Source organism: Larimichthys crocea, chromosome I, assembly GCF_000972845.2.
Source record: "Larimichthys crocea isolate SSNF chromosome I, L_crocea_2.0, whole genome shotgun sequence".
Lineage (NCBI taxonomy): Eukaryota > Metazoa > Chordata > Actinopteri > Sciaenidae > Larimichthys > Larimichthys crocea.
The window spans coordinates 946,335-959,498 of record NC_040011.1 but is presented as its reverse complement, the minus strand read 5'-3'; positions in this window follow the sequence as shown (position 1 = coordinate 959,498).

The window sequence follows — 13,164 nt, the reverse complement described above, 5'->3', positions numbered from 1 at the left end:
ATGGTGCACAGGTATATTATAAATACTGCAGGATTTTTGCAGGAATAGTACTTAAATGGAAGAAGAAGAGTTAACAAATCACATCATAATAACACACACACACACACCTTCCTAATCAAAAATAATTTTCATGTCACACATTCCAGTTTTAAATTAAAAGTTTTTCATAACACTTCATAGATTTAATGTCTGGATTCTATTAAAACTTCTAATAATAATTATGATAATCACAATCATAATTATAATTCCACAATACAAAATTGATAAGGGAAAAATATAATAATAAAATAATAATCTTAATGAGTTCCGTGCATACAGAATGTTCAATGTGTAATTCAATAACAAATTTATAAAATAAATTAAAAATAATAAGTAAAAAGATAAATAAAAGGACTAATTTGACTTTTTATTGATTTTTTCATTTCAATATTTAACTAATATTTGCTTACACCATAGATCTTAGGCTGTTTGTTCAGACCTGTGGTTTGTAGCTTTGTTCCAGTTCAAAGACAGATGATACATGTGCCCCTTGGTTTGTGTCTGTTCACACGGAAACATTCAAACAGACCAAAAAGTTGCTATTCATAAGCAAGCTGTTTCCTCATTGGTCAGAAATCTTACAGGTAGGATTCACCTCATGATGCTTCTTTCTCTTCCTTTGATGTCTTCCTCATTATAGAACCAGTGTTCAGTAAAAATAAAATATCCAGTTCCACAGAGCATCTAGACTGTGATGGCCTGCTTGTATTGCCCCTCATTGTGTGGGTGTGTGGTTGCTGTGTTCAAATACGCCCAAACAAACCTAAGAGTGAAATATTACAACAACTGGTCCAAACAAGCTACGTCTGAATACACCCTCAATAAAATACCTGCTCTCTCTCTTAGCTCAGCTATGGCTGAGTTGTTCCCTCTCATCTTGTGTTTATATGCTTGTGTGTTAAATAGCCGAGCAGTTTCCCATTACTATCAGTTACTCTGAGGCAGATTTTGAGCCAGTTGCTAAGAGCTTTCATCCAACAGTGTTGATCGTTAATACTGATCTGTACATTTTTCCAACTAAAGCTCTTATAAAGAGCTAAGACCATAAGACTGTGTTTGCGAGTTTAGCAAGTACGCCAACAAGGCAACAAGGAGCTGGAGAGAATTGGAAACCGAGTGCGCAGCCGGTTCAGAAAGCTGAAAACAGCTGTGTTTTTACAACCACTGAAACACAACGCTCGAAAGGATTCTTTTTTTTTTTTTTTTTCCATCGGCTACCCATACCGCACCTGCCATTTCCATCACAGCCATGTGGTCACAAAGGGAGCAGTATATCTGTCAACAGGATCAAGTGCTCAATAGACCCCGCAAGCCACTCAATCCTTCAAGACACCCTCTCCACTGGCCTCAGCAAAGCCCCAAAACCCCTCAACTGGGCCATCACAGCCCGATTCATTCAGGATATCCTACCACTTTCTGTAAGGAAGATACTTCCTTCACCTGTCCAAACTGTCCAAACTACCTGGGGAGCAGGGTGTTACACATACAGAGGCCATTTAGTATAGCTGCTCTCCAAAATTTGACATGTAAGTCTGTTTTTGAACTTGACACCGAGACATTTGTTTTAGAAAACTTTAGGGTAAACATCCTGCTGCACCAAGCTAAAAAATTATGAAGGTTCATACGAGACTGTCCCGGTCTGATTTTTTTGTAGGTTCTGAGTAAATGTCAAACTAAACATCACCTGTCATATTTACAAGCAAGAGACACGGCATATAAAAAGTCACTGGCCCTCATAAAGCAACTTGTCATCGCGGCTCAGCCCTAAACCCAACGTCGGCATTAAATAGTTTGGGTCCTACGCCATCCTCAGGTCTCACATGAGTGTTAGTATCGGGTGGGCACCCTTAAAGGTGAAAACCCCCCTCCCAAAAAAGAGAGAAGGAAATGGAGAGACTGGTTCAAACCGCTGGGGATTGAGGAGGGGTCACAGCGGATCAGCTGGGTCTTCCTCTCCCACAGAGAAGGGAAAACAAATCTTAATCACCTCTAGCACTTCACACACAAAGGGTCCCGAGACGTGAGGGCAGGAGTGCTGGCAGAGAAGACGACACAGGCCTCAATAACTAATGAAAAACCCCCACAGGGACCAAGTCGTGGTGGGGCCTGACGCCTTCAGGACACCTTCAGTGTGTGTTTGTATATTTCTAGTGCTCAAATTCAGCTGCACTTGTACATATGGGTGATGTCGAGTAGGCACAAGGGATCTCTCCTGATTAATGTAGTGTTGGTAATTCTGCATTAAGGGCATGTTTACATCTGTTGAGTGTATAGAAGTGTCCGCTGAATGTGCGAAAGGAAAAGAGTGATCGACATAGAAGAGGAAAATGAGTGTGTGCAACGGCGAAGGTGGCTCGAATGTGTGTTTGTTTATTCTCTTCCCTAGTTGGCAACATCCTCGGTCCACCCTCGTCGTCCTCCCCCATCCTTCGTCCATGAGGCATCTCACGAGTGGCAACGACGAACCCCACCTGGCATACTGGTGACGGCGCCATCTGGACGCGGACAAGGCTCGCCATCGGGCCCGCAGTCAGTACCCACACTGCCAGTGTGGTGTTGTTTAATGAGCGCATATGAGCAAACATTTGACTGCCAGGTGGCGTTGCTGCCACGCCATGCCGACCAGGCAGGGTTCTGCCATTGCTATTCAAACCCGGGGGCATCAAAGGGGGGCCTTGGATTTCCAAAGTAACTAAGCCATAATCCACCTCCTTATTGGTCCCATTCATATTGAAATACATGATCAGAGGAGCTGAGGAGGCCCTAATCTTGCCAATGAGTGGTCCGGCACAGCTGCAGGGATAAAGTCAGAGTATGAGACCACCAGTATATTAGAAAAACTCAGGCCTTACTGATTGGATTAGGAGAGGCGAGGGAGGGGGAGGCGGGCGGCCTCGGGGGTGAGGAAATGTCATCTTCCAAGCGTTGTGTGTGGCGAGGTGGTCTTGGCAGTGGCGTCCAAGGATCAGGAGGTGGGGCAGACAAACTTTGTCCCGGGGTTCGGTGACCCGCAAATGAGAAATCGGAGGGGGTGAGACGAAGAATGGCGACAACAAAATAGAAAGCAAAGGCAAGGGCTGAGTGTGTGAAGCCGGGCCTTGATAGCACCTCCCAGCCGCCCAGCATGAGATCGTCTCGTATTAAGTTGTAGCATGGCAGTTTTGAGGAGGGAAAGAAAGAGAGACAGAGAGAGGACTAAACCGGGCATTAGCTGTCGACTTAAAGGTTTGTGCTGGTTCCTCTGGTAGGAAGAGCCGCCCCGTTTAAGTGTGATTGAGCGTGGCTTAGATGGGGATCAATGGTTATCCCCTCGACTGTTTTGTTTTGAGGTTTCTTTTCTGTATTTACTGTGAGGAGAAGAAGAAGCCATTTTGTTTCACAAAGCAGGAGCCAAATATTTCCATAGTTGTATGTCTGGCACTGGCAATGTGATTTATTCAGTTAAACGAGTAAATACATCCCAAATGCAAACTTCATTATTTATTACTATAACACTCTTTATTCTTACTCTAGTCTGATTTTTTTGACAAAGACTGTAAAACTGTCAAACTTTAAATACGGTCAGATCTGAAGGATCGTCCTCTGGTGCTATTTTGGGAGCGCTGATTGCCATAATGAACGTCAAAACAAAATATCAAATACACACCTCACGTTACCGATGTGTTGCTAAAGTCAAAGTTATAATCTACATTTATAATTCTATTTTTTTATTAACAGGATGTATTAAGAGCAACAATCAGTCTTACTCCCAAAGCCTTTGCTTGTGGTTGCTTGTGATATCTTTTTGTTTTAACAACACAGAGAGATAAAAAAAAAAAAATCAAGATAAATCCTTTTTGCACTTTAACCATAATAAAATAATAAAACAAAAATCAAATAAATAAATAGAATAAAATCATATCAATACATATAAATCAATAAGTATTCCATAAGTAGGAACATGTACATTTATGCATTGTTTGTGTATGAACATACAAAGGCTCGTATATATTTTTTATATATATTATATTATTTAATTCCTTTATAGAACACGTTGTGTATCAGGGATCATATGCAAAATATTCTGACCAAGCAATCTGATTAGGCATTCAGAATGTGCTTAAATATTAGTCATCCCAAAAATATGAAACTATATATAACTAAATAAATACTAATAAGTCCACTGGATGTGAACTTTAATAAAGTAATAAATCAGATTGAAGAAGTGTCAGCTTTCTCTTATGAATATTTTGTATTTTATGGTGCTGTTAGACGGCTTAATTAACCAAAGACACACAAAAGCTCAGTGCATTGTGCAGTATTAAGCTGAAACAAACTAACATTGTTTTCAGATTTCACAGATGAGCAGCAGCAAAGAACCACACAGGCCGCACTGAGCTGACGATGGATTTTTGGCTCTTGGTCCTCCTGCCTGAGATGTTAAGTCTGGACTGACACTCAGCGTGCTGTTAGGATCGAGTTAAGGCGACAGACATGAGTCTGTTTCACATTCCCTCATTATAACAGCCTATCCACATCTTAGCTGAGGATATTAAAGACATGGGTTATTGAATCATAATTTGTCCCAGCCATGATGCAAAGAATTCATATATAAATATATAGTTATATATAATTATAGTTATATAATTTCTTTTAGACAGGCCATGAAAAAGATTCAAATGTAGATATTATACTGTATGCCTCATACAGACAGATATGAACAAACACACACACACAGGTGGAACATCTCATCTCAGCCATTCTTTGAGTTTGTGGACGGCAGACTTTCATGGAATCCATCTGCAAATTCATCCAGCCGCACTGGAAACCCGTCATCACTTCTGCATTCGACTGTGAGTGTTGTATGCCAGGCACATTTCTCTGTAACGTGTTAAAGATAAACCTTGAATCCAGGAAAACAACATTTTAATCTGGCAGACCCATCGAAAATAGAATATTTTATTCCAGTGGAATCAAGGTACATTGTGTCTTCATGATTTAGCTGTAGAGACTCTTCATGAAAGCATCTTTTAACTGGAGGGTCCAAAGTCCAAAGTCCCAAAAAAATTTCAAATTGGACCACCATTGGGAACATTACATATTAAATGTCATATTTGAGTGTGGTGTAGAAAGACATTGTTGTGCCACAAACAATGCACAAATTAAAGGGTCTCTTTTTGTTTTTCATTTCTTGTGTACGAACTACAAAAACAGTGCACAGTACATTTAAAATAATAAAAATGAAACATTGTTATAAAGGTTCTGAATTACTTGTGACAAAATTGTTCCCATAATTTAGAGGAAGAGGATAAAGACAGTTCTGTATTTATTTTTGCTCATATCAGTATACTTTAATAGGCATCTAAAATTTGGATGGATGCGGTGGGTCATCATGCTTACACTGGCAAAAAAAAAAAAAAAAAAAAAAAAAAAGGTGCACAACATTGTTATTGGTATATTTGTATGAATAAGAATTTGAGTGCTGCATACCTGCAGCATCCATCATGTCACATTATCCCTGTAAGTGTGCTGTAAGGGTCACTCCAGTCCACAAAACAAGTGTCAGCTTCGGTCCCTGTGGGCTAGGAGAGCTAGTTCAACAATGCTATTGTCCCTCAGAGAGATCTACCGTTGATTGAGTACCCCGTTGAGAGAGCGCAGCAGTTGCCAGACAAATATTAAAATGTCCGGAGCAACAATGGCGAGTCAAGTGCAAGAGCTCATTATCCATTGTGCGGAGCGTTACGTTCACAATAAAAATAAAAAAATAAAAAAAACATTTACACGGAGCTCTTTATGCAAGAGCTGTAATAGAGTAAGTTCACTGTGGACTGTTCACAGTTGATCAGGACGGACTGAACGGTCTGCTTGATCCTTTTTCAAAATGGAATAATCAACTTCTTGCTGCTAACTGTGTTTTGTTCATTTTCTTTCTACATATTTAAGTCCAATGTCATACACCGTCCTCCCAAAGGTATTTGTGTTAATCCTTAAATATGAATAAAACCCAGCATGAAAAAGAATAACTGACTGGCACTTTTCCAAAGCAGTTAGGCCTCCTTTGGCATGGCTTTGACTTATGACAGAGCACATTGCTCACAGTGTAAATAGCCACTAATATTTTCCCCGAATTTACTTAATTATAGCCACATATATTTTCCTTCTCAGCATTGCAGGGGTTTTGGATGGTGCCCTCCTTCTGCTGTTCAAGCTCACAGCCTGTGCCAATATAGCTGTCTGCAGATCTCCAGCCCCAGTGCCCCCTGGGAGTTGGGTGACAGTTTGTGTCAGCTGCGTCTTTTACCTGTCGTCGAGGAGCGGCTGCTATCCTTCTTCGTCTTTCCTCCACCGCTGCGTCAGGGGGAGGAGGTCCGTCTTTTTTGGCCGCTCGCATCAGAACGGCTCCTCGCTGGGCGACATTCCACTGCAACGCCAAGGAGCCCCACAGCTATTCATCTCCATCTCTGCACCTTTCGGGGTTGGTGACGTCCCATTTCACTAGCAATCCCTCAATCGACAGCTGAGCGCCTGGCTATCTGGCTGGTTAGGCGTAACGGTTGTATATTCTTACATGCTGAAATAGCAGCCAGTGAGTGAGTAGGTGAGTGAGTGAGTGTTGAACTTGTCAGGGTACCACCATGTTTAGTCAGTGCTGAGGCCTTCAAGGGGCACAGCATGGCAAGCAGCAGTGTGATACCGCAAATGTCACAAATCTCCAAACAGCCCTGGGAGTACTAAAGAGATGTATTCAGTAACGTTGACTATGAGATAGATCTGGTGACGGATCAGCTCAATTACAGCAGACTTGCTTTTGGTTTCATTCGCTAGTTAACCCTAGAACACTAACGTTAAAATTAGTAACACCATCACTAATGTCAGGTATATTTTACCTGATATAATATCCCGGATAAAATACAGTTTTCATCAATTCATGAAAAAGTATAACACTGTATGCCAAATTGTAGTACTCTTTTTAATTTCCCAATATACAATATCACATGAAATACAACACATGAAAAAAAGGTACCATGGGGGACCCTTTAAAAAGGACCCATGCAACTCAGACAACAGCAACACAATGAAAATCACATAACAAGAATTGTGTGGGTGAAAGTCACCAGACCAGTGTTCTGGGGTTAAATACCCATCTGCCTATCATTGCTGGGCATCATCTAATCACATGACCTGCTGTAAAATGTTTCATTATCAATCAGAAGCAGTGCTGAAGTGGTAGTTATTGCAACAATTCAGCTTGCAGCAGCTGCGTTATGTAACCAAAACAACTAATAACCCATGTTTTATCAGATGATGTCTATGTAAAATGTTGATATTTCAGTCAGCTTTAGATCCATTAAAGTGCCACTTAGTGCAATTCAAATGTGTCCAATGAGTTCCTGCAGAGTTAACATAAAAAAAAAAATCTAAAATCTCTAAATTGCTTTGTTTTATCACAGCACAAGTCGACGTCTGTTGACTCAGACTTCTCGTCCGTGTGACAACAAGAACAGTGTGAAACGGTTCAAGTTTAACTGTAACCCCTCAGATTATCCTAATTATACACAATAACGGGCTCAGTCCTTTGAAGGTTAATCCTCTCTTACCTCTTGATGTAACCACACGCTCCGGTAAAAAAGATCATCGGAAACCCCCTGGAATCGCTTCAACGCGTACAAACAGTGAGCTCAAACTTTGAGGAATACTCAACTTTGTGAGTATTTCTTGATATTTTGAGCATTCGACCACAATGCGACAAGCATGATTTCTTTTAAACAAACTAAATGAAGATTTGTGTAGATTCTGTTTATCCAAGATCTATTCAGATTTGTCACCTGCCGGCTTGTTGTTGCTTGCTGAGGACTCAGCAATTTTCAGCTCAGTGCTTATGTGATTTTGACTGCAATTTTGTCAGGCCTCGCTTGTAAATGAGAAAGACAATAAGGTAATCTCCCCGGGTTTACCTGAAGGAAAGTTGAAACATGCACACACTCTCCTAAATCCGTCTGCTTCTTCACTACTGCTGTGAGATGAGAACACACGACTTCATTCTCTGATCTCAACCCCTGAAGTTTCCACACCGATGCCCTTCATAAATATTTATGCCGTTCCTTAAAAACATATTTGTTTGATTCAGAGTTTACTCTAGATGAACACATTTTTCATGGTGTATCCACGTACCTGCTGTGAGGTCAGGCACTGTTATTGAAACCTGACAGAAGAATCATATGGTGAGCAAATGGATCCTGAAGAAATCAGAGATTTATCGTGTTTTCCTTGCACCTATGCCTTGATGTCATAAAATGTTATGACGTGTTTTCCACTGACTACTTTTTAAGCACATCACCAGACAGCAGAGACATAATTCACTCGCGGTCATAACTTAGTCAGGACAGCTTTTGTGAGAATGGTATGAACCTGCTACGAGTTAGAACTAAAGCACATGTACAAGACCCTGCCTGTGTTGTGAAGAGTTTTTAACTGTCTCTGTGGGTTAGCTGGACAGCACAGCAAAGCATTCATAACACAGACAGACACATCAACAGGCAGACATCAGACAGTAATCAGTATGTGCCGTGCACTGACAAATGGATGGAGGTTCAGTGTTGACACTTCCACATTAGTTAGAAACCTGCAATAAAATTTCCATTTTCTTTTCACATTTTGACTTTTAGCCCTTTAAGACGGGAATGGTTTATTTGCCAGCATAATATATATTATAACTAATATTTAAGGCAGGGTCATGACCTGATGTTAAATGGTTATGGAAAATATGGTGTATCTTCTGCAATTTACAAATTGTTGAATAAATGCAATTGCAATACAGTACTATTTTTATTTATTTATTTATTTTTATATTTATTAATTATGATATTTATTTATTTGAATATGTAATATGTATGTATTTTATATGTATTAATTATGATATTTATTTTTTTAATATGTAATATTTATTTATTTTATATTTATTAATTATGTTATTTTGTATTGTGATATTTAATATTTATTTATTTTATGTTTATTAATTATTTAAATAATTTATTTGATTATTTATTTTTTTATTTTATATTTATTATGTTGTTAATTATTTTTAACCCCATATTTTGAACATTGATTTTCAACATGGTCTTGACAATTTAAAGACATAATAAGAACCCTAAAGGAATTCATATGACCCATTTTTCATAATTCATATGAGTTTATTGTCTAAATGCAGCTTCAGAGGTGTTGACAAAAAAACATCTGTGAAAGAAACACAGTCACTTTTAACACGATCCTGTTGAAAAAAAAGAGACAACTTTGTCCCAAACTTCTTCTGTTAAGACGTGCTGCAATACAAACATAGAGTATGAATAAAATGCTATTATAAACATAACACTGTCATCTGAACTCATTGCACCTTGGAATTATACTCTTACCACATGAGGTCAGAAAGACAGAAGACACAGACCCGTCTGACGCAGACACACACATGCATGCAGCATTCAGTTCAAAAATGTTACACCATAAAGAGTTTTGGCAGTGATGATGTTTTAATTAAGCTTATATGTTTTGGTTCCTAGTTTAAACTTACTCATTTTCATTTGGATGTGGGGAGCTGCAAGGGTTCAAATTTGTCCTCTGAGTGATACGATTGGAGGACACTAAATCCTCGTTCTGTTAATTAAGGCTCAAAGAAATATTGTGGATGAGAGAAAATATCTTGGCAAAAAGCATCCGTGAGGGATGCTCATGGGAAATTATTGTTTTTAAGTTAATAAGTTGTTTTACTCTTAGCAGAGTGAGAGGGGATTTTGGGGATTCAAATCAAAACAAACAAAATGTCCAAATGAACTTAAGAGCAAGGGAAGAATCTTTGAAAGGAAATCAATTTCACACATGGTATGAACAAAACAAAGTCAGCTGAATTTCTACTTCAAAAGTGTTTATGCACATGCATCGGCTTGCACAGGCGCACACATAGAAAAAAAAGGCCCGTCAAAGATAAAACATCATGAAGGAGCCCACAATCTCTTCATGCTAATCAAGACAAATAGCTTCTACTGTAGCAAATTGAACAGGCTCCATTTAATGCTGCTCTAATTTTCATTTCTTATCTGAGCGTAGACGCGCCGTTCAAACAAATTGTGAACATGAAGGTTTGGATAATATTTAAAAGCTCGAACGCAGCCACATGATTAATGTGGTTACAGTTGGCAGATAAGAGAAAGACTAATGGCTCGGAGAGTCTGCCAATTTTATAGCAGCGTGACAGGCGATGTGAACCCTGCGGTTCTCTAACCTGCTCTCTGGACACTTTTCATTCAAGAGTTTCATTCAAAAATATGACAACATATCTCACTGACATATATAAAAACATTTTTACAGAACATAATTGCTGTTTTTTTTTTTTTTAACTGAGTACTTAAAATTGTTTTTTTTTTTTTCCAACAAGTCAAACAAAACAAAATGTCCATATTCGCATTTACATTTCAGTGCTGAATAAACACCTTTAATCTGTGTTAATGAAATATGACTATTATCATCACACGTGACAATGGGCCAGAAGTAAACAATTGTGTGAAGGCGAAGAGACAAAAACATGTTGTGCTTTTGTCAATAAACCTGTATGCATAATGACAGATCACACAAACAGATCCAATTCACATTTTACATCGATAAAGATAACATTTTTACACAATGAGGATTTCGCACGCTGCAGACAGTGACTGCTGATGTTAAAGCAACAATCATGGTGCACTGGTGTAAAGTGAACAACTGTTCACTGTAATCTGTCTACCTTTTCATATTTTCAGCAGCAGTATTTAAAAAAAAAATACATTTCGTACTTTGCATGTTTTGTGTATCGGCGTATGAAGTTAAATACTGAACTAAAGTGTATCTGACAAGTGTGACATCAGCTTGTTTGTTGGACAACAAACTGCAATTTGGTATAATTAATATATATCAAAAAGTTTAATCATAGAATTTGGAATTTAGACATAATATTCAATGGATAGACACTATAAAGTAAGTTAATGATCCTCTAGTATACATGTTATTATTATCATTAGTATCATTATTGTCAATGTATACATGTGTCATTTATCTACCATAAAAGCAAACAATAGATGTGGCTGTATATATCATTGTAACATAAATCTGAAATATATATTTAAAGTACAATATGCAGCTCAATCCCTTCATATTAATGTGACAATGCTTCTTTGTATGATCTGTTTCAGTGGATGTACTTTCATTCTTTGTCTTTGAAACTCAGTGACACATGATTTTGTGCATCACTGCTCCCCCTAGTGGAGTTACACCTCTGCTGCATTCATAAGAGCACACAGCACAGCACAGGATAAAGTTTAGCACAATCAGAAGTGGATGTTTCTCCCTGATATTCCTGTCGTTGGATTTGTAGAACACAAACACATTATGATGCAGAGCTGCAGATTTCAACTGAGGCAACAACAAAAAAAAAAGAGCCAGATCAGGCAAATCTCTCCCTTTATGTCTCCAAATATCAAGTGTGTCTCAAAGAGCAATGCTGCAACTGATCATTGAGCAATATTTTCCAGTTCAAGCTCTCCTTGAAAGAGCCCAGTTAGTGGTTGGAGTGCTGATCCCTCTGCCACTGGGCTCTGCAGCAGTTAAACCTGCTTTCTTAATGAGCTGAGAGGTGGTTAGTGCACAGACAGGGAACACACAGAGGCAATAAAATCAATTGGCTCCCCATCTCTCACCTCATTTATGTTTTTGTTTTTTTTTCACATAAAGCCATGACATCTACAATTAATGTTACATTTGCTCAATAAATAGATATGTTGCTACATAAAAACAGTGAATATGGTTGCACTCAGAAGTATTCCAGGATTCCTTATGTTTATAGCCCTTAATATAACATTACCTTTTTATGATTTTTTTTATTTCCAGGCTGGTCCAATAACTAAGTTCATGCATTTACTTAACAGTGACTACATGGACTTCACCGCAAAGTGCAATTTTACAAAACACATGATGAGTTTATAAAATATGATGCACGGTATATGGATGAAACTACCAAAAAATACAGAAGGTAGTATCAACCTTCATCAACTACAACTTTAAATAAATAATAATGATCCTGAATGTAATTATATAATACTGACTGGGGTTATTCTGCATAATGCAGTAGTATTTTGATGTGAGTACTTCTGTAGTTGCACTGATGGAGTAGTGCAGTATTGTTCTTTTCCCTGCAGTAAGTCGCTGATCTGGATACGTCCTTCATTTGTGGATTCTTCTATTATCAAGCCTCTGTGCTGTTTACCCCGACAGTCATTGCTGTTTATCGTCTGCAACATGCTGCCACTGAAGTTTATTCTCATTTGAGAACTCCTTAAGTCACTTTGGCTAGGATAAAAGCCCTAAAATGAGCATAGAGTAGTGGCTGTGGGTGTTCTGTGGGCCCCTGCAGTACACTTACTTGTCAGGGCAGGACAGAGCTTTGGGGTGGGTAAATCTGCCTCCAGTGCCCCGGGGATGAGGGATTACCCTGGGCTATTTGGCTGCTTCCAAACAGGTGAGGAGCCAGGTTAGACATGACAGACTTTGTTGGGGTGTCCAGGGCTTAGGGATATTACTTTAAAAGCATCTTGGTGGGTGTTCCCGGTGCTCTCTCCCTCTGTCTTCTCCTGGTTGTTTGTTTGTCAGTCATTAGAGAGCAGGCATTTTGTGCGGGTAGTATTTCTTAATCCAAATGGTAGTGATTACAGGGGAGGTCAATAGAAGCTAATAGCGTGCACTCTGGAATTAGGAATGCAAACATAATCAGCTTTAAATGATGAAGTCATCTTGCATTGTGTTGTATCTTAGCTTATTTCTCCTGAAGACTTTTCTGGGGAAGAATATCGTCAGTTTTGCCCAGCGAGGATGATCAAAGTACTCAACTGGCACTGTCACCAGGCCCACTCATCAGACATAAACCCTATCTAGGCTGAGGACTTTGTGTGCCTTAATAAAGTCCTAATCACTGGGAATCATTGTTTATTTTCTGTTGCACTGGCCCTGGGGCCACACAAATTTAAACCCTCTGGCGCTGTGGCTTTCCCTCAAAGCCTCACATATCCGCTAAATACCAGCAGAGATCTGAGACTCTTCCTCAACCGTCCCTTTCATTAATGTTTG